General features: G+C 38.4%; 1 protein-coding gene across 3 annotated transcripts in view; it reads left to right on the forward strand.

Moving 5' to 3' along the window:
- The window catches only part of ADD3 (adducin 3), a 110,572-nt gene that overhangs the window by 17,486 nt on the left and 67,763 nt on the right, over positions 1–25,323 (forward strand). For all 3 annotated transcript variants that reach the window (XM_067300224.1, XM_067300220.1, XM_067300221.1), the window contains exon 2: positions 24,508–24,552. The gene's annotated coding sequence lies outside the window, so the exon portion shown is untranslated. The remainder of the gene's footprint in view (positions 1–24,507; positions 24,553–25,323) is intronic.

The following is a 25,323-nucleotide window of genomic DNA, read 5'->3' on the forward strand; positions in this document are numbered from 1 at the left end:
AGTCTTTCACTTGTAGCTGTTTTCTCTGGGGTAAAGTAAACCAACACAGACTTAATTTAGTATGCAATTGTGTAGCTTTTGAATTAATTTTATTGTTCTCTTTAGCTTATTCTGATAGATTGGTTTATAAAGCAGAATAGTGAAAGCTTCTCTCACATGTGAGATGAAATGTTTTATGGCAGTAGCATAGCATATAGTAGTAGCATATTTTATGGTTTGTGCGTGGACTTAGATCCTTAAGTTTCTCTTGAGTTACAGCATCTTTCTTTGGTTAGATCCCTAAAGGAGAGAAGGAAGGGAGAAGGGTGTTTGTAGCACTTAGCCAACGGAGGCTTTCTCCTTAGTCAACTTTTGTTCTGAATTGCTTTCTGGGGAACTCTACTGGTGGCGGAAGCCTTTAAAATAAATAAATAAGTAAAGCAAACCTCCTAACTTGGACTTAGCTGGCTAATTAAGGTACGCCAGTTCAGTGGTGGGACTAGTACACTGCCGTTACGATGCCTGCATACAAATTGGGTGTGCAGTGAGGCCTAGATCCTTGGATCCTGTTGGCTCCGTGATAGTACAAATAGCAATTCTCTGCTTAGTTCTTGGTTCGTTATTCAGATTACTGTAATATTTAACTATCTCATATGCATATTGGCTTAACCTGTGAAAAGATGTGAGCTGTGAGATTTTTTTTAATTAATTCTTTTATTATAAGCTGTTTAAATGCTGCAATATGTTAATTTTCTCCTTTTAAGATATTTGCAGCCTGTGTGTGACAGCAGCTAGTGTTCACCCTTTCTATAAACAAGGAAGCCCTCAGTGTGAAATACTTGGCATCTAGTAAATGAATGGAAGTTTTGCCATTGACTTCAATGTTTCCAGGATTCACCTGTATATTTTGGATTCTTAAGCAGTTCATTTGGATTATCTTTCCCTCTTAAAAATAAATAAATAATAAAAAAGAAAAGTTCTCCTTCATTTCTTCAACCCTCTACCTGTAAGTACAGTTGAGAGTAAAAGCTCTTGATTTACTTGACTGGTTCTGGAGTTGGGATTTCTTGTATGTTTGGAAAAAACTTTGCTAACAGAAGTTCTGTAATATATATTAGATGCATGCCCGTACCTGGGTGGGCTCCTCTTTTTGAGTGAGGATGTAACGGTTGAACTTTGTTGGAAGTAATTTTTAGACACCACGTAGACTGTGTGTGGGCAAAGCTGCCTACCTGCGTCGTACATCCTATTTTTCTCTGGAAAAACTTAGTAAGAGCATTGCTGAGCATTTATTTTCAAGTGCCTTAACATTCTCTCTAGCTTAAATAATTCTTTCCTCGGGGAACAGCAACAAATGCTTTGCTCATCTCTGTTCTCCGTTTCTCTTGTTTATCCCTTCTAGCCAGTTCCCTCTCTGAAAAAGCAGTTAGCTAGTTTTCATCATGCTTTAAATTAATCTGACTCCATCAGTAAAGACAATGTTTATACAACTATATCCTTTTTTAATCCTGTTGAATATTATGCCTAATTCAAATGCAATGGATGTTGAAATTGCTGGCTAGAAGTTGCTTAGGTCACTTCAAATAGGTATGAAAGAATGCTGTTGTCAGACCCTCCCTGCCTCCAAAGGTAAATATAGTTGATTCTAAATTATCTAGTCTTAAGAGGCTTTTAAGATTGAAGTTCCCTTCATTTCATCTTCCTTTATTTTTCTGAGGCGAAAATAGGAACTGTATGTCCACAGCAAAGAGAACATCAGAAGAGAAGAGATTCAGTAGGGAGAAAAGTGTCTCAGAGATGCAAAATGTTTCTGTGGGTAATAACTGGATTCTTAAATGTTCCATATTTAGTTTAAAAAAAAAAATCATCCTCAGTAGCCTTTGATTTTCTTCTTCAACTTGTTTTTCATCATTTAATATAACCTTTTGAATATGTTGCTTAGAAAAGATAACCTAGGCTAATAAAATACATGCCTTGAGCTTGAATTATAAATAAGTGGTGATGTCTTTTGAAAGAGTTACTTAGTTTTATTTTTCAAATATTCAACTAAAAGATAATTTGGGGGAGGAAGTTGTTTTCTTTATAGCTGTTGATTTCAAGTGATGTCACTGGCAGTGGACCTAGCTTCAATTTCTTCAGTTTGTTTGGTAAATACTTGGCCAAAGCAATAACTTGAGTAACCGTGAACCTTTTGTTTGTTCTTTTTCTTCTGATTTTATTTTAGATGAATATGAACATGCATGTGGAGTGAGAGTGAAATTACTATGTAGAGAGAGAATTTTTCTTAAATGTTGGATTCGATATTCATATGAAAATGACCTTGTCTGATCCAGTTCTGGAGTGCTTTTGTTAAGAGTAATGATCTTAAATATTTAAATACTTCAGTGTCAGATATGGCGCAAACCTTCTGTTTTTAGATGTGAAATGATATAGTTGGTCTTTCTGTGCAGTTTCTATCCCATTTTGAAAACAGTTTGAGTTTTATTCAGAGTTCCTTGACCGAAGTTGACAGTATTTTATAAGTCAGCATGAAAGCAAAGGACCGGGTTCTCATTTAGCTTGTTACTCATTTTGTTGATTGATCGGCTCTTATCAGAATTAAACAACCTTTTGTTTCCTAAGCAATGCTAGAGCAAACCAATTAAATTTTTATCATGTAATTCAAGTTAACTTACTCTGAAAGCTCTATAAATTGGTGAGAGTGTTTAAATATGTCATTAGTGATCTAAAACTTTTATGTATCAGTTGAATTTCCTTTTTAACTCAAAACACCTATACTAACAGATTAAAATGTCTTAAGTTTTCCCACTTCTATGAGGTAGAATTATAGTAACTATTTATTACTTGAAAATAAATTAATGAGTTAGGTGCAGTCCAAGGTAAGCATGGTTTGTCTGCAATAAAGAAACCGAGTCTAGATTTAACTCTAACCTGACATGTTGCCTTCTCACAGCTAGTACAGCACTGAGCTGCTGCAAAGCGTTGTTTTATAAGTAACATGTTCAGCTTCTTGTAGATAAGGGTATGTTTTAATGTTTTCATTATTTTTTGTGGAGGAAATGTGAAAGAGGAGGGTGTTACCTTTTAGTTCTAGGAAGCTATTTTTGTGCGTTAAAGGAGAACTGGAGAAAACAGAGTAAAAGTGAAATGATTATAGGTAGAATGATTTTTTTTTTTTCCTTAAACATTGGGTTCAAGATGTAGGCCACATCTGTGATCATGTTTTCTAGAAATGAGTCCATATTAAATCGATTCTCTGCCAGCAGCATCTGGTTGCACTTTATGTATGTGTTTTCTTTCTTAAAGAAAGCAAACCATATGACATAACGCCAGTCAGATAAAAATGATTGTTTATAGTACTTCGTTTATTTACACAGCACCACAAGATGAAATATGTCTTAGTCTGAAAAAACTTACCACACTTTAAAAAGGTAAGCAAATGATGTCTGCATTTCAAGATGGACAACCTGGGGTACAATATGGTCCCTTAGCAAGCCTTGCTTCAGGGGGACGTAAAATCAGTAGCTGAGCTGATAACCAGATGTGGGCCTGGTAAGTTCAGGTCCCCTGCTCACTGCTGAGGGTACCATTTGCAAGCAGTGATGTATTTTTACAGATTACAAAACCGTTGTTCAAATGAATTGCTCAGACTGATTTTAGCAGGCTGATCTTAACTATTCTTTTTTTTTTAAAATTCGGCTTCGTAGCTTATGAAAGTGGTATCTCTGCTCTAGTGAGATTCTTCCTCTATCCTTAGTCTTGAAATGATACAGATGAAGCTTGCTACGAGGTCCAGCCTGGACCCCTTGGGATCAAATTAGGCACAGCAGAATGAAGAGAACTGAAAATACCTTGCATACATCAGAGGTATGATTTCTTGTAATAAAGGGGGCATTGAGCTGTGGTGCGCCCAGAGCAGAGGGAAACTGCACAGTTGTGTTTCAGCCACTGTAGTGCTAAATAGCACATCTGCGCGGTGACCAGCGTGTTATTAAAGGGTGTCGACCAAATCCTTCTAACGTGAAAGCTGGGCCATCTGCAGTTGCGTAGAAAGCTGTACATGAAGGAGTGTGTAACAGAGGCTTTACTTCTGAATTTGAGACACTTAAAGGGAGCAGTGGAGGTTGCTAGCTATCAGAGTAGTCTAGGATGAATAATAAATCTAGAGACTTTGAAAAAGGGACTGAAGGAGTTGGACCTCTTTGTGGTTCTGCTGTTGATACTGTAGAGAAAATACAGGGACTTAGCATGGCTCTGACCTACATGACTTTTGCTTCAACTTCCATATAGACTCGCAGACTATTGTTTCAGAAACAGTAAAAAACCTGAAAACTTGTTGGGACTTTTTATGCCTCTTAAGACCTTGTGTGTCAGTGAGAGACTTGCTGTGGGGTGGTGGGAGGCAGATGCCATCTGCCATAAAAGTCTGTTTCTTCCCATAGTAGGTTATCATCAAACATACACACAGAAAGGACCTTTTTGTAGCTTTTATCTAGGTATAGTAATGTCTTTGTGTGGTTAACCAGTTTCGTCTGAAATCCAGCATGTTTTGGGGGTTTGGGTTTCGTAACAGATTACGTGTACACTAAAGTTGCTTGGAATATGGAGTGTTCAACAAATATTATTTCTTTGAATATTTCCATTTCATCTAACTGCATTATCTGTTAACAAAAGCAAATAATTCCCTGTCATAACTTTTTTAACTTGAGCAGGAGAATGACACTGATTTGGAATGGATTTTTGTTGCGATACTTGAACAAAACAGGACTATTAAGACTATTAGACCTATTAAAATTAGGCAGCCTAATTACTAGAGCTAAACATGACTTAATTACATAATGTAATTCGCTGAATACATATTACCTTTTAAGTTGCTAGGCTAAAAGGTTTTTAGCCAAGTACTAGCTTTTGCTGTGAATGATGACCCTTTAAAGGCTTTTGGGACTCTATCCAGCTGGCAGATTGGCCTTACTGAACAGATGTGGCTGGTCTCTAGAAAGCTGATCTGTACTGCTAGCTTTATTAATTCTTAACATTAATATTGACCTGTGGGTCCAAACAAAAGTAAATGTCATGTGAAAGTGGCACAGTATAGAAGATTCTTTCGGTCTCTTCCTGGTCTGTTTAGTATGTTTTGGTAGGTCTAATGTTTGTCTTACCGGGTTTATTTGTTGTTTGTATATATGCATGTTTTAGTGTTTCTTGGCTTCGTGTTCTGTTCTTGTTGACTCACAGAACATCAAAATGCCCAGGAATCACGTTCTCAGCACTTCTGGAGACAACTCCAGAGAACTCTGAGTACCACTTGTTCAGGGAAAGTAAGCGGGCAAGCTGGAGAAGCAGTCAAGTGTTGTGAAAGTGCCCGTAATTACTAAGGAACTTGTTTGCAGTTATTTGGAAGGATTCTGTTCTGAGGAGATATTATTTAATAAGCAAAAACTTGAGGTTTGTGAGGAAGTGAATTTTATTTTAATAAGGCAAAGACAGATGGTGTTGAACAAGCAATTGAAAATTTGTGTTGATGGACTTACGTTTGATTTCTCCGAGAATCTAACTTATATTGGCAAAAGATGTGCGATAGTAAATTGAGATTAGTATAATTTTAAACTCAAATCATAAGTGACATTTTTTTTCTCTTATTCAGTTTGGGGAGAAGCGCAGTCAGATTTTCTTGTATACGGAAAGTATTTGCAGGTCACCTTTTAATGTATTATTTTTAAACTACTAAAATGAAGATTTCTTATACTTACCAAATTTGAGAGGAAAATTGAAATGCTTTGGGAGTATAGAAATAAGAACATTATGACCAGAAGTTGGCATGTTGCAAACATCACTGATCACAGGCAATTTCTGAAAGTGTTTCGAAGATTGTCTGTGGAGTATGCCAGCGGTCTATAAACTTCCCCCTTCAACCACACGCTAACATGAGTAAACATGTGTGCGTTACTGCAACTAATGCATTGCATGAATGCACGTTACTGATCTCCTCCCAAGGAACATACAGCTCTAGCCAATTTCTGATATTATTCAGGGAAAACATTTATTTAAGTACTTACTGAAAACAGATGTTTGGGAGGTTTTTGCTTGTGTGTTAATCTCTCTCTTTCTCTGTCTCTCTTTGTTTTATTATTATTATTATTTTTTAATTAAAAAATCCCAAACTGTAAATTATAACTGTTGATTCTTTACACCTTTCCACTCCTTGGTCTCTGAGACTGCCCTTTAATGATACTGGTTTGATAATTTCTCTGAGGCAAGCACTTGCTGGTCAGAGACTGGATTCAGACTGAGACCACCCAATAGTCACTGAATAGCAGTCATGGTAATGTGTATGTTTTCATTTAGTATAAACATTTTGAACTTAATGACTTCCTGTTTCTAAGGATGAGAATGATCTTGCTTAAAAAGGAGGAGGGGGAATATTATAACAGGAAGCTTTGGTACATGACAGAACTTTGCTAGTAAGCCTGTAGGTTGATGCTCAACAGACACTTATCTTGGGAGAATGTTCACGAGATATTATGATTTTACAACTTGCGATTCCTAATGTAATTTTCAAACAGTTAAGGCGATTTTCATACGAAGACCTAAACTTCTGCATTTTGTGGAATGGAAATAGAAGAAACAGAAAGACAACAAATGAGGAAGGAGAGGATGGCATGGAAGACAGTAAGGGGAGAAAAAAGATGGTGTGTTTAAGTAGTGTATTCCCTGTATTCCATGAATAAAGGAAATAAAGTAGCAGGGCTGCAAAATGCCACGTTCCCTATAAAATGATGTGGCTCTCAATGCAGTACATGTTATTCTACCATGCAGTTAGAAGCTTCATGTCACAGTATAAAATTTAACTTATTGATATCATTTATTGCTTCTCTAGAGTATGTATCACCAGCTCACTTAATAAAATGTTATACTGGATGGAATTTCTATTTAACTAGGTAGCAAGCCTTTGTTTACATTTCCAAACCTAATCTGTAGAGGTGAATATTACTATAAAATAGTAAAAAGGAAACTTTAGATTAAAAACCTTGGGATTAGAATGGAACCATTTAAAAATATTCAATAGCTGGACTCTAGTTGAAGATGTGAATTAATTGTATCCTTGTTTTGCTCTTTTCAGTAACTGATGCTCAAGTGCATCTAATGATGCATAAGTTCTTTGTGGCAGTGTTTCAAAGCAACATCTAAAAGTGACTGTGTATTTGTTTTGTCTCTTGAATTTAGCTATTTTAACAGTGGAAGCTAGTGAATTGCAAAGATCAATAAGAGTTTGTGTGAAGTCATTGAAGTGCAGATACAGAGGAACTCATACGCTTTTGTAGTAATGTTTTATTCTAGACCTGGATTTGGTAAATTTTGCTCACCTCTGCTGTATCTCCTGGAATCTTATATCATCATTTTTTATGAAGTATTCTCTGTTTAATCAATGCATGTTTTCTTCTTTTAAGTAATTATTGTTGAAGGGATTAAAGTGTTTACAGTAAATCCTGGTAGCAGAAGTTCAGAATCCTGTTAGAAAGGTACTTATTGAGAGGTGAGGAAAAGGATTGCATGGTTTTATTTAACTCTGCAACATTTGAGTAGATCTGGAGTCAAACTAGGCTTCATCCTACTTTTCCTAGAGGAGGAATGTACAATACTAAATAGCATCGTTTTGCTACTCAAAAAGGAATAAGCTTTAAATTCATAGCCACTAGGCAAGTGGGCTGTGGGGCATCTTTTGTTGTCACTTGTAACCATCTTTTGAAGTTCTTGTAAAGAAACGCAGCGGTAACTTAATATTTGTACTGTTTTAACTGCACACTTGAGTATTGTTTCAGTGTATATTTTTGTAGGAGGAAAAACGATCGCTTCCCAGAAGGGGTCTGTTAGAAGTGTACTGCAGAAACCTGTGGAAGTGAGTCAGTTTGACTAAGTTGCAAATAATGTCCTGTCTTATAACTGAATAAAAAAACCCACTTGATTTCTGAAGGGGAAAAAAGCTGCTTATGTTTTTGTACCCTGATAATTTACATTTGTGAATACTTGACGTATGTAAAGTTGCAATATTTGTATTGATTTGGACTCGGGATTCTGTGACTTGGACAACAATATGTGTATTGTGAAATGCAGTCTCTTCCTGAATCTAAACACAAGAATTTCCTTATGCTTTTGGTGGCAGAATGAGTTGAACTAATTGAGCAATCTTCTAAAGCTTTGAGCAGTTCAGGCATTCATCAAAGCAGGGATTTGTCTTCGAACATAAGTAAATTTGGGTACTGTTCTTGTTTGTATGTTCTGTAAACTGACTGTACTATGTATGTAGTGTGAATGACCCTGGAGGTTTGTTTGTTTGATTGGCACACGTATGGTGAATAACAAACAGGAATTGCATTAGTAGACTGTTATAGTGGCTGTTGCAACAAAACCTGCCAGAGATGATTTAAAGAATTTTGATCCGTCTTTTGCCTCAGCTTGGTGATATCAACCAGACACAACTCTGTAGCAGAAGTATTTGCATTGGATTGGCCACTAAATCCGTTCCAGTTGCTTCTCAGTTAAGAAGTTGTGCATTTATTTTCCTTTATTGTATAGTATTCCTTCTACCTTAAAACTAGTCTAATTTCAGCATGAAATTTAGTATCTTTTGGCTTACTTGTAGAGTGGCAAAAATTCTTAGGAACCGAAGAATGGGGCAGGGGCTAAGATTGCTAACATGGAGCAATGAAGATATACATGCCGGTTGCATTTATACCTGAAATACTACTGTCATCATGTAAGCACTAAAATTCTTTAGTTGTTCTTTTCCAACTGATATCCTAAACTTCTTGAGTTGTGGAACTGCCTCATTAAAAGCTGAATCTCCACTTCCAGACTTTGTCTTGAAATGTGTTTGAATGCAAGCAGGAATTCTGCTTTACAGTGTAGGCGTAGACTGAAGGATTTTTTCCAATGCCAGATGCAGAAAGGGTGGTGGTTGCTCATACTGTCCCCTGATGCATCTGACCTGGGCATTCGCATCTAACATGAGAATCTCACCTGTTCAATTTTAGCCCTTTCTTGTCACGCTCAGCTTCTCTGTGGTGTTTCTTATGTAAGACATGGATTGAAATGAAGAAAACCCGATCTGCTAATGTGCCTGTTAGGAACTCATTTCCATCGCAAAAGTTAGGACTCTGCTGTGGGTATTCCTTTCTTCCTCTCTCCAGAGTGGTGTGTGCCCTGTCACCACAGGAGCTGTCATCAGCGCAGCCTTCCTTTACGGACACTTTTAGTGCAATAAAATCATCACACTTTTCTTGAACGACAATAATTCAACAAGCAAAATATTGTTACTTCTAGTGTTTTTAACATAGCAATAAATGACAATGTTTTTCTACTTGAGGAAATATCATTATCCACCTCTTCTGGAATATCTCACAGGGTACATTCTGTAAGGAAAGGCTTTGGAACTCAACAGGAACAAAATGGTGAATGTATATCCTACTGAATGCGTAAGAGCGTCTTAAATGTGTTCTTGCCAAAGGTGAGATCAAAATTTCCTGACATCTTCACGTTGCGTTTACAACCAAAAACATCATTCTGATTTACATTCGGAATGATGCATGTGGCAAGCCATTATCTGGATTGTTTAGTGTGTATAATTAAAGACACTTGATTTCTTTCCTCTTCTGAGTATTTTTGCAGTGGTTTATAAATTAGAAGTAATACTAAGCTCTGCATTTTAATACAGGCTTATGTAACTAATTTGGGATGGTGGTCAGAAGGATTTGTTTTGAAACTTTCATGCCTGAAGTAGATTCCATTGATTTATAGATATAGATGGGCACTGAAATGCACTCTGCAGTGGAATAATATACAGAAATAATATCCTAATGTGCGGTAGCATATTCAGGATTTCAGACCTGGGCTGTTAATCTCTCTTTCATGATGTTGGTCTTCGGGCAGATACTTCTGGAAGATTCTTAACACTGATGTTTCAAGGTGTATTGAGATTTTCCCTTTGAAAAGTAGACAGTTGTGCAAAAATAATCATGTTCCTACTCATAGCAACACAGTATGTATACAAAACAGGAAGCTGGAATAGGATCTGATGCAGTCTATGTGGAGTCAAAATTAGTTTCACTCTAATGCCTTTATTGAAACCATTTTGGAAGGATTTTTTAAGTGCACTGTTCACTTCTTGAATTGAAACAAGACCTGGCTTTATTTTGAAACATGAATTCAAGATAATGAATTTTTTTTTAAAACCCTGTATATACACTGAGGACAAACTGTCTCGCTACATAACGAGAATAATGAATTACAAAACCTTTTCTGCCTCTTGCGGATATGTATGCACATGCAACATCTATTGATAAGTAACAGACTATATGGGTGGCAGATAGAAAGAATGTTTCATTTTAAAGTTTTGGAAGTGAACCACATACCTTTTCAGTTTTAAATTCTCTAAAGTATTCTGATTATTTTTGCCTGGAGGACCTCATTCCCTGTTGTTTCCTAACATAGTTGTCCTTTGGACCTATCTTTACCACCGCTATTTTTTTCAGGTGGTTCTAGACCTCCAGAATCCTGAGCGAGAGGCCTGACCTCCACCTGCAGGGCAGGGAGAGGTATTGTGGGAGCTCCACGATAGTGTCCGAAGAACCACAGAGCAGGAAACCGCGTGAGCCTGCCCGGCTGCCCTAGGGAGGACTTCTCTCTGAAGCCCTAGGACTCAGAACGGTGGGAAGGCACCTCAGGGAAACACGTTAGGGGTTCCCAGCTTGGAACCCTCTCCTGAGAATCGATGCCTTTTACCTGACCCACTTTGAGTTTTTTGGAAAGAAATGCTTTCAGCCTTACTGGTTAAAATTTTGTTTTCCCTCTGAAAAAAAAAAAAACCCCAACCATAAAATGTGGGTAGTTAGACTTTTAAAAGTCATAAAGGAACTGTCACACATGAATGAGCAGACTACATTAAGTGCCAACTTTACTGTAACCTGCTAGTATCTCTTCCGTTCCTGAGAGGAGCAGGTCAATGAGTGTTGAGCTGGTGCTGGTGGTTAGGGGGTTATGCATCATGCTTGGGTGAATCTCGAGTAGGAAGGCTTTCCCTACTGAGAAGCGGGGGCAGTGAGGAGGGGGAGATGCAGAGATGCGTGTCTTCTCCCTCAGCCTCTTGTTTTGCCTTAAATACATGGCTGTGCCTCACAGTGAGGTTGCTTCCCAAGTATCTCTGCTTCTTCTAGATCACTTGTTCAGGATGTTTGAGATCCGATTCCTTAATCGGTCTGGCGGGATTTGATTTCATTTGCCTTCTGCAGCTGATCTTATGTTTCCTATGGAAGCAATACAAAACCAGAAGTTTTGTTCGCTCAGATTCTGCCAGATTTCCTCAGACATGAATTTCATACCACAGCTGTGGCTGGGAAGAAAGTCGCTTTGCATTCTCCCTGTTACAGAGGGAGGGATATAAGAACTAATTGATGCACTAATTGCAATATATATTGATCATCAGTGCTTTGCTGACATTGCAATGAATCTTCTCTTACTGACAGTTTTCCAGCTCAGATTTTGAGAAAACAGAACAGATCAAGCTGTGATCACTTATTCATTTGATTAAGCTGTGAGGAGTTGTCATTGCTTGAGGTACAACTTATTTTTTGTAGTGTCCATGAACATTCAGCTTGTGTCTCGAGAAAAGGAAATGTAGTTGCCAAATTGATTATTGCACATGTCTAACATCTAAAAGAAAATATTACAAATTCTAGGGAAAATTTTAACAGCTTGAAATCATATTCTAACAAAAAAAGTCCTTGTTAGTGGAGATATTGCTCAACTGGTAACAGATCTTCTGGGGATTTGTTTGTGATAAATAATATGGTAATATTTAAGGAACTCGTTGTTCCCTCAAGCAGAGATGTGTTGCATCTTCACTGCGCTTCAGCCACGTTTAATGACAAAACATGTTTATTCATAATGATGCTGCTTTGTGGGTTTGGGGGATGAGGAGGAATAAAACTGGGAAGGAATAATGTTGAATCAGTCTAGAAATTGGAAAATGAGAATGCGAGTAAAAATAATTTGTTTTGTTTTCTTAATGTTGCATTAAGCCCTACTTTCACAGTCATGAAAGATGGTAAATGTTGCCAGGGGAAGTATTTCTGCCTCAGCTTTGTTCCCTTGATTACGCTGGTCCAGGCATTTGTGTGACCATCCAGGGAATTGATTTGGGCACTGGTCAGGGTTCAGGCTGCCCTGGCAATGGGTGGTTGTGTGGGCACACGTGCACTTGTGCTGGTCTGAGCAGGTACAACACAAGGATAAGCAGAGAGTAGGAATGCCAAATTAAGCCAGTTTAGGAATGATCTACTGTGGCTTTTACTTTCAGGCTTGGTAAGATAGTGGCTCTGCATGCCTTTATGGTTTTATCTGTATTTTCTGCAACATTCTGCTTCTGATCATGTTCTTGAGGGCTTCCTCTTCATTTTAATTGATTCATTAATATTTACCGTACCTGGGCAAGGTTTGTTCTTTTCTTCCTCTTTTGATACCTTATCTTTTTCTATTCTATTTGTGTTCAACGAATACATACATACTGCTTTTCTGCAAAATTTTTTACTTTCTATTCTGCGTTATTTGTATGTGTGGGTATTTTGGTGTGTTATTTTGGTAGTTATTATTCATGTGGATGTGTTCAATCACGTTTTTAATTCATTGTGATCTTTTTACTGTTTTCTTCTTACTGTAACGAATTCAGGGTGGAACGCAGCCTCCTGCATGCTTGTAACTGAACTTCTACTCTGTGGTATTCCAGAAGTGCCGCAGAAGTGACTAGAAAATACTTGTCATGGTCATTAAAAAACATCCTATCTCAGAAGGGTTAGTTCTTCAAATTATATGTGGAGGCTCGGCTGAAAAATAAACAAGAGCAGTTAGTTCTCTTTAAGCAACTATCCATCTGGAAGGGAGCTATTTTTCTTTTAGTACTTGTCTTTTAATTTATGTTACAGTATAGTTCTACAGTAGCATTTTTCCATGATCACAGGTATTAAACTAGCTCATTAAACTGAATTAAATTTCCAAATGAATCAGGTGTTTGGGTCAAGCATCACAAAGTGTTGGGAGCCTCCAGTTCCTAATTAAAATGTTAACTGCCTATCCTGTATTGCTCATTGTTTTCATTCATTTTCTCTGTACCAAAGGGACAAATACAGCCTTCATTGGAACTTAATGCAGATTTCTGGTGCTTGTCTACAGGAGTAGAATAAAGCTGCAAAATAGCTTCAAATGATAAGCTATAGTTGGCTACCTTTGATAGATAATGTGCCTTGAAGCAAGGGTCTATGAAACGTGCCAAAATGGAAAGATTATATAGCAGCCCAGATAAAAGTAGAGAGTTCTTAAGAAAATATGGTTGGTAGAATGAAAATCAGCTCGAGTTACTTACTTTTCTTCTGCAGTTCGCACTTTTTTTGCATGCTTGGTTTTCTGCAAGTCTTCATTGGCACATTTGTATCCACAGTGTTCAGATGGGCGTTGCAGCATGGTTATTTTGAAAAAAGGTGAAGGAACAGATGTAGGAATTCTGTGCTAGCAGTTAGTGGAGTTACTGAAGGAGAGAGAACACTGTCAAAAGAGATACACAAGCGTTTATTTTTGGAGTTGTATGTTTCTTTGTGAATTTGTCTCTGATCTTAGTTCAGCAATAGTTCATTCTATTTGCACAACTGTCACTTTTACTGGCCAAATAAATAGTTTAATTTAATTATTAGAGTTCTGATCTATTAGACATGAGATTTAGTACTGTTTATAAGTGCTCCTGTAAATAGGAGATGAAAATTAAGGGAAAGAAAAAGATTTCTGTTGTTACAGTGAGAAGCAGCACTAGCAAATGGTGAAAGAAGAAGTTGGATGACCTCGGTAGAGCTCACAGTAAAGACTGAGAGCTCCCTAGAGGGCATAATAATCTTCTGGGAAAATAAGAACTTAGAAAATAACTGGGCAGTCATGACAGGAAGATAGTAAGTTGGGGTTTTTTTGTTTTTTTTTTTTTTTTTATGAACAAATTTAACTTTCTTCTTAGTAAAGTAAATACAGTCCAGATGGCTGGAAAGTACAAGATACTCCCAGGGGTTAGGGTGGAGGTTGGATGAATTAAGCTTTGTAGAGCTCAGAAGTGAACAAGTGAGAAATGAAAATACAGATACAAAGTTAAATTTTTTAAACATTGTGTATTTGGTTTTCTGTTCCTCCTCAGATTTGGAGGCGGGACTGAGCTTTTCATGATGGTGATTAAATTAAAGCATATTTTGGTAACTTTTATGAAGAGGTATACTTTCTATTTATGTATCAGAATAAAGTAGGAAGCAGAGTGATACAAACCTTTCTTTTTGTTTTACTTTGAGCAATGTAGGTGGTCAGTTATAAACAAATCCTAATGATCTTAACTTTCAGATACAGCTGGCTTCAACAAACAAGTGTTTCAGTACTTCATAACCAAGAAAAAGATTTAAAGATCTGTATGCACACTGATCACTATTAGCTTTGTAGCAAGAGTCGTTATGAATCCAGCTACGACTGTCCATAAACTAATACTGGAAGAAAATATTACTGCATAGTTTACGTTTACCTTGCAAAATGTGTTCTGATCACCTCTCCGTGGTCAGATGCTGAGATCCCGCATGGGAGATTGTGTCGTACGTTGATAAGCCTGGGCTGATTGCCTGAATCGCTGTTGGAAGCGTAGGAAGAAAATCTCTTGAGACCCTTGACCGTCCAGCTGCAGGCCGTCCTGCCCGTCTTTAGGCTGCTCCACTTTCAACTCTTAGCTGAGCATTTGAGGTTGGAAACACTGCAGGTTTGTGACACGGCCACCAACCATGGGCTGCAAGCTGCGCTGCTGCTCATAGCTGAAGTACCGAGTCCCTCGTGTTCGCTGGCCTCCTGTGAGAAGTCAGCGTAGGTTTGGCTATCTGTTCGGTGTCAGGCTGAAGATGGGTTTTCTTTGTAGTGTGGCAGCTGACATGGTTCTTTTCAGGTAGCTGTTTTGATTCTTGGAGAGCACAATACGCGCTATATCGAGCTGTAACTTTGTACGTTTATTTCTGTAACTTGTGATTTGAGCACATCGTTTAAACCCTTAGCAAAATATGAACTTAGTTATAAGTTATTGTTTTATTTAAATAATATGTTATCTTTTAGTATTTATTAAATAACTCGTATCTTAGGAGGTTTTAGTTCTTGGTTGGACCTCATTGACAGGCTGAGATCAGTTTGAGACTTTGTTTTTTAAAAAAGTCAAAATCTCTTGCTAATCTTTTTCTTTATGTTCTTTCTTCTCTTTTCATTATTAGGCACAGTATGAGACATATCTAGACAGTCTCCATAAGAGGCCTGAGATGACAATAACCTTGCTTGGAAATGCTCTGAAGTATTGTAATTTAGCAGAATGGGAGGAAACACTTCCATGTTTTAGCTAAAAGAGAAATATGTGTGACAGAATGGGTGTAGGGTTGCTGTTTCGCTTTCTGTCACTTCCGCTGTCAGGTTTTGTGTTGTGAATTGAACAATACGTAGAAGGAAGGGCTCCGACGGCAGCAGGAGTTTGCATGGTAAATAAAAACAAGGAGGGAAGGCCCCATGGCAATGCCTGGCGGGCTGTCAGCAGGCGGATTTGGTAGGTGTCATGTTAAAAGTAAGTCTCAAAGGGAAATTCGAAGGTTAATGATCTAGTAGACTTATGAATTGCATCACTCTAGTAAAACATTCTGAATGGACATTGCAGGAGTCAAGTGACAAAAAAGTATCCAAAAATAACGCTCTGAAATGAAATCTAGTATGAAAATATGTCAGATCTTACTGTTACTTTATATGAAAAAGTACAGAAAGGTTCCCTATGAAATTTCCATTGTTTTTATCCTTAGACCATCATAGCTATACCAATACTATTACTGCAAATACTTAAGTATGGTTTAGACATGCAAGTCTAATGAGAAGAGTGTGTCAAATACAAATATCTGAGCGAGTAGGGGAGTTGCTCTTGTTTTCTAGTTTGAGAGACCAAGGAAGCAGAAGTCTCACTCCCCTGAAATGCCTTTTCCTTTCTTGAATTTAAGATGCTATAGTGGGTATCTTGGGTAAAGCAGTAGGTGGTCTGAATACAGCATCCAGAACATGGTTCTGACTGCGAATTTGTGGTGATTAAAGACATCCCCTCGTGGTGGTCAGACTGAGAATAAAAAAATGGTGCAAGGAAAAACAGCTTAGCGGTAAGGTAGTATATTTGATTCGTAGGCCCAGGAATGTTGGTCAAAGCAATGCTCACAGGAAGCATGCAGACATCAAGAGCGCGCATGGTGATGGAAGGAGAAGAGGGCCAAAGATAAAGCTGCTGAAAAGGTGCAGAGGATTGTAATTTGTCAAATGATGCGCTGAAAAACTGAATGCAGAAGTAGGAGGCAAAACACAAAAGGATGGAGCCACAAAGGCTGATAGCGGATGGGATTTCTTAGAACCGTTAGCGCTTTTGAAATTCTTAAACAGCCATGTGTTGCTGGGAGTAGGATCCTGGAAACTGCTGCGTAGGAGTGGTTGGAGTAGACGATTTTTGGTGAGAAGCTGAGAGTGGATTTTTTTTTTTTTAAATGTGGAGCGAGTACTACATATTAGTAAGAAAAATCTGAGGACAATAATAAGAGCTTGTAGAAAGAGTTAGAATTGACACTGGAAGGCTAGCAGAAAATGACAAGGAAATTTAATCTTTGGGACAAGAAGAAGAATCTAGGAAACCTACATTAACAGTTGGTGAGAAAGGAGTCATGCAGGACTTTTGCATTTCATTTTCTTTTTAAAAAATATTTAAATTTTTCTTCCAGTACACTTTAAAATCTAAAGAGTCAGAATATCAGAATATCTGCGGTGTTGGGCAAAAAAAGAAGTAGAGAAACAAAGATTAGGGTGTGAGGCAGGTATTCAGGGACATTAAATAGCAGCTGGAAAATGCTGAGTGGCTTTTTGTGTTCCTGATTACCTAAACCTAACTTAAATTATTTTGTTCAAATGTATTGTATCTAATCTTTATGCTTTTTCTTTTTTCATAAGTAAGGATAAAGGTGCACTCTCCACTTCCCCTTGACAATCTCTTTTTGAAGCCACAGTTAGCACTTGTATTATGTCTGTCTGAAACGCGTCTCATTGCAAGATTGTAATATATTCAAAAATATTAATGAATAAAGCTTGACTAATCCCATTCTCAGTAGGGACTTCACCTCATTTTAAGGAGGGGGGGAACTGAAATATGTAATACTCAAATGATTTCGCTGAGATCACAGAGGACCTCAGATGTGCCTCACGTAGGTTGTGCCTGCCATCCAGATCCATAAGCCTGTTCAGATGTTTTCTGAAATTGCCATTTCCCAATACTTGGACTGTATTTATGTGAAGCAAGTTTAATGTAAGTAATAATGCAGTATTTAAAATACCCTACCTGAAAATATTTGTAAAACTTACTAAGAATTAATAATCAGAACAGATACCATACTGTAGTTTTAGTCTTTACAACAGTAAATTGTTGAGCACTGAGCCTTAATAGTAGGATTTATCAGATTACCAAGGTAAAATGCAATATTAAGTGAGATCATAAACTGTAATATCATAAGGGAAGTCTGAAATAATGTCATTCTAATATGTATTTAGTTCAACCAAAAACATTAAAGCTCACTTAGAAACTCTTCAATGGCTTTTGTTTAATTTGTAACATTTGTCTAAGATCAAACTCTGCATCGTTACTAAGGCCAAAGCTTCCACTGACAGTAGTGAAAATTCAGCTTGAGTAGAAGGTTTTATAGACTCCACTCACTAGTTTCTTGCCATTCTGAACTTGATGCAGTGACTATAGGAAAAAATAAAAATGAACTGTCCCTTTTAATCAAAACCAGCAAATCATTTTTTGTGTAGCTTGATATTATTCAGTTCTAATTGTGGAAATATGTGGTGTGTTCTAAATACTGCCTTGCTTTACAGCCTGCATAGTTTGGGTAGTCTAAGCACAGAGTAGTTCTCTATATGTTAACATCAGTAAAATTAAATTGAAAAGCTTTTAGTGCTTGTTTTTTTCTGTAGCATACTGTTGGTAATAAAGCCAAAGAATAGCTTATGCGTAGTCTTCTAAATCTCAGCACAGATTTAGGTATATCAGTTAATGTTTTATTTTGCTATCTAGTTAAGGTAATAACTGGAAAAGAACTATTTGCTGCACTATTTGATGTAAAGCCAAGTTTCTTCTTTGTGTAATTTATGATTAGATCTTCAGCATTGTATAAAATGAAGGGGAGGGCTCATGTGTGTTTTTAACTTCTTTAAAACTGTGTTCTCCAAGACTAGGGACATTTGGGTGACTTGAGGATAACAAGCACCTGGTGTTTATGGTGGCCAGTGAGCTAGCACTGGTGTATCTCAATCACGTCTTCATCATTGTGACCTGCAGTCTACATTGTACCCTGATGTTCTCCATTTCCAAAATTTTCCACAAAGTTCAATCTGCAGTTTTTTGTGCCACTGTTTTAATCCCATTTGTTTCGCGAGAATGAACTGCTGCCGTGCTGTCCCGGGGGCCACACAACTGCCGTCCGCTTTGGCTTCCTCGCTGCAGAATACTGATGCTGGGAATCTGGCGGGCAGGAGAATGCCTGACAGAATAAATTGGGAGGGAGCAGCACACTGGCAATGAAAAGATAATTTTTCTGTAATCTTCAGGGCATGTATAATGCTAATACATTCATCTTTTATCCGGAAGATACAGGTCTGGGTGGATTTTTTTTGTTTTGTTTTTTTGGTAACTCCCCGGAAGACCAAAGTTGATACCATGCTTGAAAAGATAAGGAAGTATTCCCTCTTTTGGCTGTGTGAGCTGGGACTACTACAACTCCTTTAAGGAAGGCAGCGCTTACTATTTTCACGCGCAGGGATGTCCGCCCTAGTCACTGCGGTCACGTTCTGCCAACGCTCTCTCCGTCACTGAGCGGACGTCTCGTGCCCGTCATTTGGGTACGGCGTGCTCTCTGCCGCGGCACTCGAGCAATCGTTTCACATAATGAAAGGAGCATTAGGAGGAGCTCATGAGATTCCTGGATTTTCTTAGTGCAAAATACAATGCCTCAAACCATGCTAATCTCAGATACTATGAAAATACGTTTTATATAAAAACCTTTAAAATCTAACCGCCAGTATCTTAAAACAGGATAACAGAGTGCTTACTAAGATGAGTTTCTGTCCAGTGTGGTGAGTATGCTGTAACGAAAGGTCAGCGCTTTGGAAGTTCAATGCGCATCTCTTTGAACTATTGTGCTTTTTCATCTTTTTCTTTTAAACCAAGCTTAGCTTAAAATTGCTAGCTTCCCTTTCAAAAACCTCTGGTAAATTGTTTCGTGTGTTAAAACATTTGTGGAGGTTTGCAATGGCTATTTTATCATGTTGTCCAGAAAATTAGAGAACAATGCGCGTTTGGTTTATACGGGTAACCTCTTCCTCCACGGCACCGCCGGAACGTGTGTCTTCACTCCCCTGGCTCGGCCTCGTGGCTGCGTCCGTCCGTGCATGGAGCGTCAGAGCCATGTTCCTTCTTCCTTCTTGAAGAACGTGGAGAACTTGTCCATGTTCTGCTCACTCCTAAATGGGGAATTCCAGAACTGGAAATCTTTAAGAGTCTTTCCTTAACTACCAGTGTAGTAATCGCTCTGTCATAGATTGTAAACAACCTCCCACACAAGCAAATTCTTTTAGCATCCCTTTCTGACGTCAAGGCATTTGTCTGTCTGCCCTCCCATCCAAAATTCTCAACTTTGCTTTTTTGGCACGCTAAATACATAAAGCTTTCAGTCTTTCATGTTTTGTTTTGCTTTTTCCTTCTGAAAATAGTGTGGTCTTTTTGGCACGCTTCATTTTTGTTCTCTTTTCATGACTTCTCCCTCTTGCTCTCCTTCAGCTGTAATGGGGAGAATTAAGTGCAGTTGCAGCCCTGATTAAAATTTTGGCTTAATTGAGTTGCAAACTTGTGATGACAGATACTTGTCAGAGTGCTGGTAACTAGGACCTTTTTGCATTCCTGGTACCTTTCTGAATCCTGATGATACTCCTTGTTTTTACCATTATACCTTGTTTTACCACTATGTTTAACCGTGTTTACGTTCATTTCTTCTCTTTCTCTCTCTCCCTGCGTTTCAGTCGCTCTCTGCTCACATCGAGCCCAGCAAGGTGTACGTATTTCATTCTCCATGACCAAATGAACACCCTCTTGGTGTTTGTTAATTAGCTGTCAAGAAAATTAAGTCCCTCCTTTGTAAGGCTTGTCTTGCCTTTCCTCCTGGGTATTTCTGATGCTTGGTCTCCTCATCTAGAGTCTGAAGGCAGGTGGATCTCCAGTACCAAAAGTGCCGTTGCCTATAACGGTATATGATTTTTTTTTTTTTTTTTGACTTCCTTAGGGAGAATTTGTATTACTGTTAAGCGTTGTTCAAATAATTACTGCAAACTGCAGAACTGGAGGGCAGTCTGGTCATTAGATTAGAACAGGGATACTATAAAAGACACAAGTGGTAAAGTACAGTGGTGCTCCCCCCTCCACTTTGCAAATGGAGCAACAATCTTATTTTCACTCCAGTGTTCCTTGCCAGAGCTGCCTGCCTGGCTGTCAGGGAATGCTTTAGAAGTGCCTTGATACTGATCCTGAGTTACACTGGGGGTTAGGTGTCTGTGTCTAGTTGGTAGGGGTGCTAACAGTACTTTGGGAAAATCCAACGAATGGGTAGAAATTGCAGTGGAAAAACAAAATTTAAGTGATTGGACAAACAGGGTCAATAATTAAACATAAGCAAGTTCTGCTTTTCTTCTCTCTCTCTCACGCTCAGATTTTTTTGTTTTGGGTTTTTTTTTTGTATAGCCTCTCAGCTGTTGATTTTATTTTTATTTTTTTTAGCAAAGAAATCTTGTGGCTATCGTAGTGATTGTACGACACTTCTGTGTCCTATTATATCATCTGTTTTGTATGCTGAGAGCTGAGAGTGGAAAAGATGGAAACATGGTTAGGTTGTCAGTTGTTTCCAATGAAGAAATCTCTGTTTGGTGGAACTGTTTGCATTCCTGTGGTCAGTGGTATAAGGAAATACCATGTTATGAAAAATTCCCAATTGTTTCCTTAAGGGTTTTCTTAGAGTTGCACAATCTTTTGATGGTTTTGTTTGTTTAAAAAAAAAAAAAGTTGCTAGCTCTTCACTTTGGAGTTCATAATTCTCTTTAATATTTACTAAAGTTTTTCTTCCTATACTCAAGGTTTGGATCAATCCAGAAGTTCCTAAACCGTACTGATCAACCATTATAATGGCAGTAGTTGAAGACTGTTTTCATTACAGAGGGTGTTTCTTTGGGATATCCCATCAGTGCCTTGGCTATCCATCATTATGGTTACTCACAGTTTCTAGATGCAGCTCTAAAACGTTGCTTCTCTGAGTTGGGGGAGGAAAGCGCTCAAATAACCAAATGGTTTTGCACTTTAATAATTCTCAAGAAGAGAAATGGTATCTTTGACACGAAAATCTTTTCTTCCTATGGGTAAAACCCTTTCCTAACATTTAATTTGTACTTGCATTTTCAATATCCTGTTAGGATTTGTATAATATATGTAATTTCTAACATGTGCATTAATTCAGATGTATTCCAATTTTTTTGAAGCTGCTCATATTCTGTATTTGTCTGACTGCTGCCATATCTTGAGTTAAAATCCATCTCCCTTCCTAGTTCGTTCCTCCAAGAATTAGTTGTTATTTTCTTTGGGTTGCGAGTTGGCTTTGGGTTGTTTGTTTACTATGTGACTGCTAAATCCTTTTCAAAATTACTTTTTTCCCCACTCTAAATATGGTCTGCATCCTTTGTTACTGGATGTATAACTCTATTTTTGGCCATAGAGTCATTTAATGTTCACTATAGTGACTAAGGACTAAGAGTATGGCCTAAATATGCTAAGGGCAGTGAAGACACAACTGTTGGTCGGTTCCTACTCAAAGAATTTCTAGCCCATCCTGAAGGGTTGGATAGAAGGGGATGGAAAAATACCTACCAGGTAAACAGAGTGAATTGGGTCATGGCAACAAATGTCACGGTACTTCCACAATTGTGGAGGCATTTTTTTGATTATGGGAATTTTAGATTGGGGAGGGAAGAAGAGATTGTGAAAGCGTGTGGGGTCACTGAGAAGGAGGATGCGAAGGAGAAGAGGAAAGAGGGGGTAGAGCGAAAAGTTAATGACAAATGGCAGAAAAAAAATCTGCTCCGAAGTGTATGACATGTTTTCTATGTCCTAAGGTTCCTGGCTTCAGCTGGTTCTGCTGCGGCCTCCTTTGGCCGACAGCCCTGGAGGCTTTGGCTCCTCCAGGGCTCGGTGCTGGGTGCCGGCCATGTACCCCACGCTTGCACGGGGCCAGCGTAACCCAGCCGAAATGAGGGGTACTGTGCTGCTCCGTGGTGGTAGCCCAAGCATGATGAGACAGGACTAGTGGTGGGGGGACTAAAACAGTGATCGACACCCTAGTAAATGTGGACTTCTGCATTCTGTCAACCATTGTGATTAGGAAATTTTGTCAGTCGTGGGTCTGTTAAGGAGAGTATAAAATTTTCAGGTCTGATAGTGCTCTATAGAAGGTCTCTAAAAACAGTAGCTGCTAGCTCATAAGAGGAGATTTCTTACTGTGGATGACGGCTACACTTAAAATAACACATAAGGAACTTCCCATAGAAATAGCTTTCTGTTATCTCCGGTAGTGTGAAGTAGATGAAAAGTAAACCGTGCTCAGGCCAAGAATGAACAGTCACATTAAGGTGCTTAAATTACTTACATTATGGAGTGCTTCTACTTTAAACAAGACATTTTGATGCCAGTATACTTCCTCTTCTTTCCCCATACTTTTTTTTCTAGTCACTGCTATAGCTTTGCAGACTCTTCCTGGGAGCAGTTGGCAGGACATAAAAATGAGCAAATACGCCCTAACCCCACAAAGAAGAGCACCTAGCTAAGCTATCGTTCTGTCTCTCTCCAGTTTGTATTCCCATCAGACCTGAAAGTAGATGAAACAGGTCTGTGCCTGCTTACTTGTATTAATGCTGAATACATTGTTCATTCCTAAATATAAGCATACAGAAAATATTTCCATATTTATTGCCACATCCATTTTTCAAGTGAGTGAGAAAAAGACTTTCTCTAACAAAGCAATTCTGGGAAAATACACCATTTGAGCATACATGTAATAATAGCTTTTTTTTTTATTTCAACCATGGCTCTTTCAGTGTTTTTTGCTTTTATTTTGGAGTATCTTGCAACAGTAGTGTATCTTAACTAGAATTATACAAAATTAATTTATTTATTGCTCACGTTAGTTTTTCCAGAAGTTCATTCATTAGGGTTGGAGCTTGGAGAACACTAAATAATCCAGGCTTTAGTAGTGATGGGGAGTGAGATAGCCAGCAGAGGTAGCAGAGGCTGGTGAAGCATTTGCAGTACGATAAACAGAGGTCATCTAAAAAGTAACGCTTGAGAATCTGCTGTTGAAGTCATGCAAGAGTAACAAGGAGGAGCTGGTGCTTGAAATGGACAGTTACAACCATATGGACAAAAATGAGCTCGCTGCCTGGGCCCAGCTACAAACTCAGCTTAGTATTTTCACAATGCATAAAATGTCTGCTTTGCAATGGATAGGTTTTTTTAAAAAAATGTAACATGTTTTGTATGCACGTATAAAATTGTGGAGTGCCTTTTCCCTCCTGCCTGCAAATAATTGATTTTCCTCAGAATTTTGAGAGGAGCTTGAGGAGAAAAGGGAGAATGATGGAAATCAATTTTGGCAGTTTTAGCTGAAGATAACTTGTGCTCAAATACTAAGGGAAGACAAAAGCACGTAGAAGCACGCAGTTGTGCTGTTTTGTTTAGCGAGTTTACTTTTGCGATACAAGATGAAGCGAGAGGAGAGCTCGCTGCCGCCCGGTTGCCTGCGAGGGCCAGGGAAAGGCGGCTGTTTCCTTGCGAACTTTGCACCGGAGCCGTTAGGGAGGCGCCAGCTTCAAAGCGAGATGCTGCCTCCCTCTCCCGTTCCCCTCCCCAGCCACAGCCTGCCTTCTCGGGAGCTGGGCGCTCGACGGGCTGTTTTAAACTTTCCCCTTTGCTGGGCTAGAAGAGGAATCGCGGGCCGCGTTTCTTGTTCTCTGTCGTCAGCAGAGCCCGGCAGGTAGGCTGCCTGGGGCTCTCCGGTCCGAAACACGTGCAAATTGGGCAAAACGGCTTCGTTCCAAACCAGGCACTCGTCAGCTGGCTCGGGAATTAGGCTCCCTTCGAGATTATTTGTATGAAGGATGTTTTATGTGTTGTCAAAGTAAAATGCAATTCAATGAAATACTGTGAAAAAAGAGTTCAAGAAACTTTTTGTTGATACTCTTAATGCTTCCTTAAGTTTTAAGTGTACAGTATATTGCAGCAATATTGAAAAGCTCACCAGGAGTCAGTGACCTCTTTCTTCTGCATTACAGGTCAACTACATTAATAGAGCACGGAGAGCTGTGGAAAAAATCAAGGTACCTAAACGTTTTGTTATCTGAATTCTTGGCTGCGTTCTTGCTGATCGCGTAGTGTAATGATTTTAATTGGGGGGGGGGGGGATTAGCAAGCTGCCACTTTAAAGTGGTTTTATTAACATATATGTGTGTTTGTCTGTGCTTTTTAATCTCTTCCATGTTATGTAAAGAAATACTGTTGCAGGGAGAAATTGCACATCAGCTTTGGATTGTGTGCAAGGATCTGAACAGTATTGAACAGTGTTTGCTCCAAATATGAAACTTTGTATGTGTAAGGATATCAAGATATTCTACAAATTCTAGCCACACTGAGGTGAATGTTACCTATTTCTACAAATGGGTACACTAACTAATTGATAATAAGTATCATCACTAACTAATTGATAATAAGTATCATCAAACATTAGGGAATCTATTGCTTGCAGTTTCGAGGTTCATCACAGTAAGTTACAATTCAGCACCTCGTGTACCCATTATATGCAAGATCCCTAAAGATGCAAAAGGAGGAGTCTGAAGACACCAAAACCTGGGTAGTAGCCTATAAGTGCAGAACTAATAAGTTTTCATATCTTTCTGACTGTTATGTCTTAAGTGTTACTCTGGTGTATATGTAGGATATATTATATTGTGGTCTTAGTGGGCAGCAAATGTTCTCGCAGTGCTTTAACAATTTTAGTGCCCATTCTCTTATCTAGCTTACTTTTCTACCAGTATTTTCTACAGTTTTCCGATCCTTGATTAAAATAAGACAAAAAGTGTTATGACTCATGT

This window comes from Apteryx mantelli, chromosome 7 (assembly GCF_036417845.1).
Source record: "Apteryx mantelli isolate bAptMan1 chromosome 7, bAptMan1.hap1, whole genome shotgun sequence".
NCBI classification, from domain to species: Eukaryota; Metazoa; Chordata; class Aves; order Apterygiformes; family Apterygidae; genus Apteryx; species Apteryx mantelli.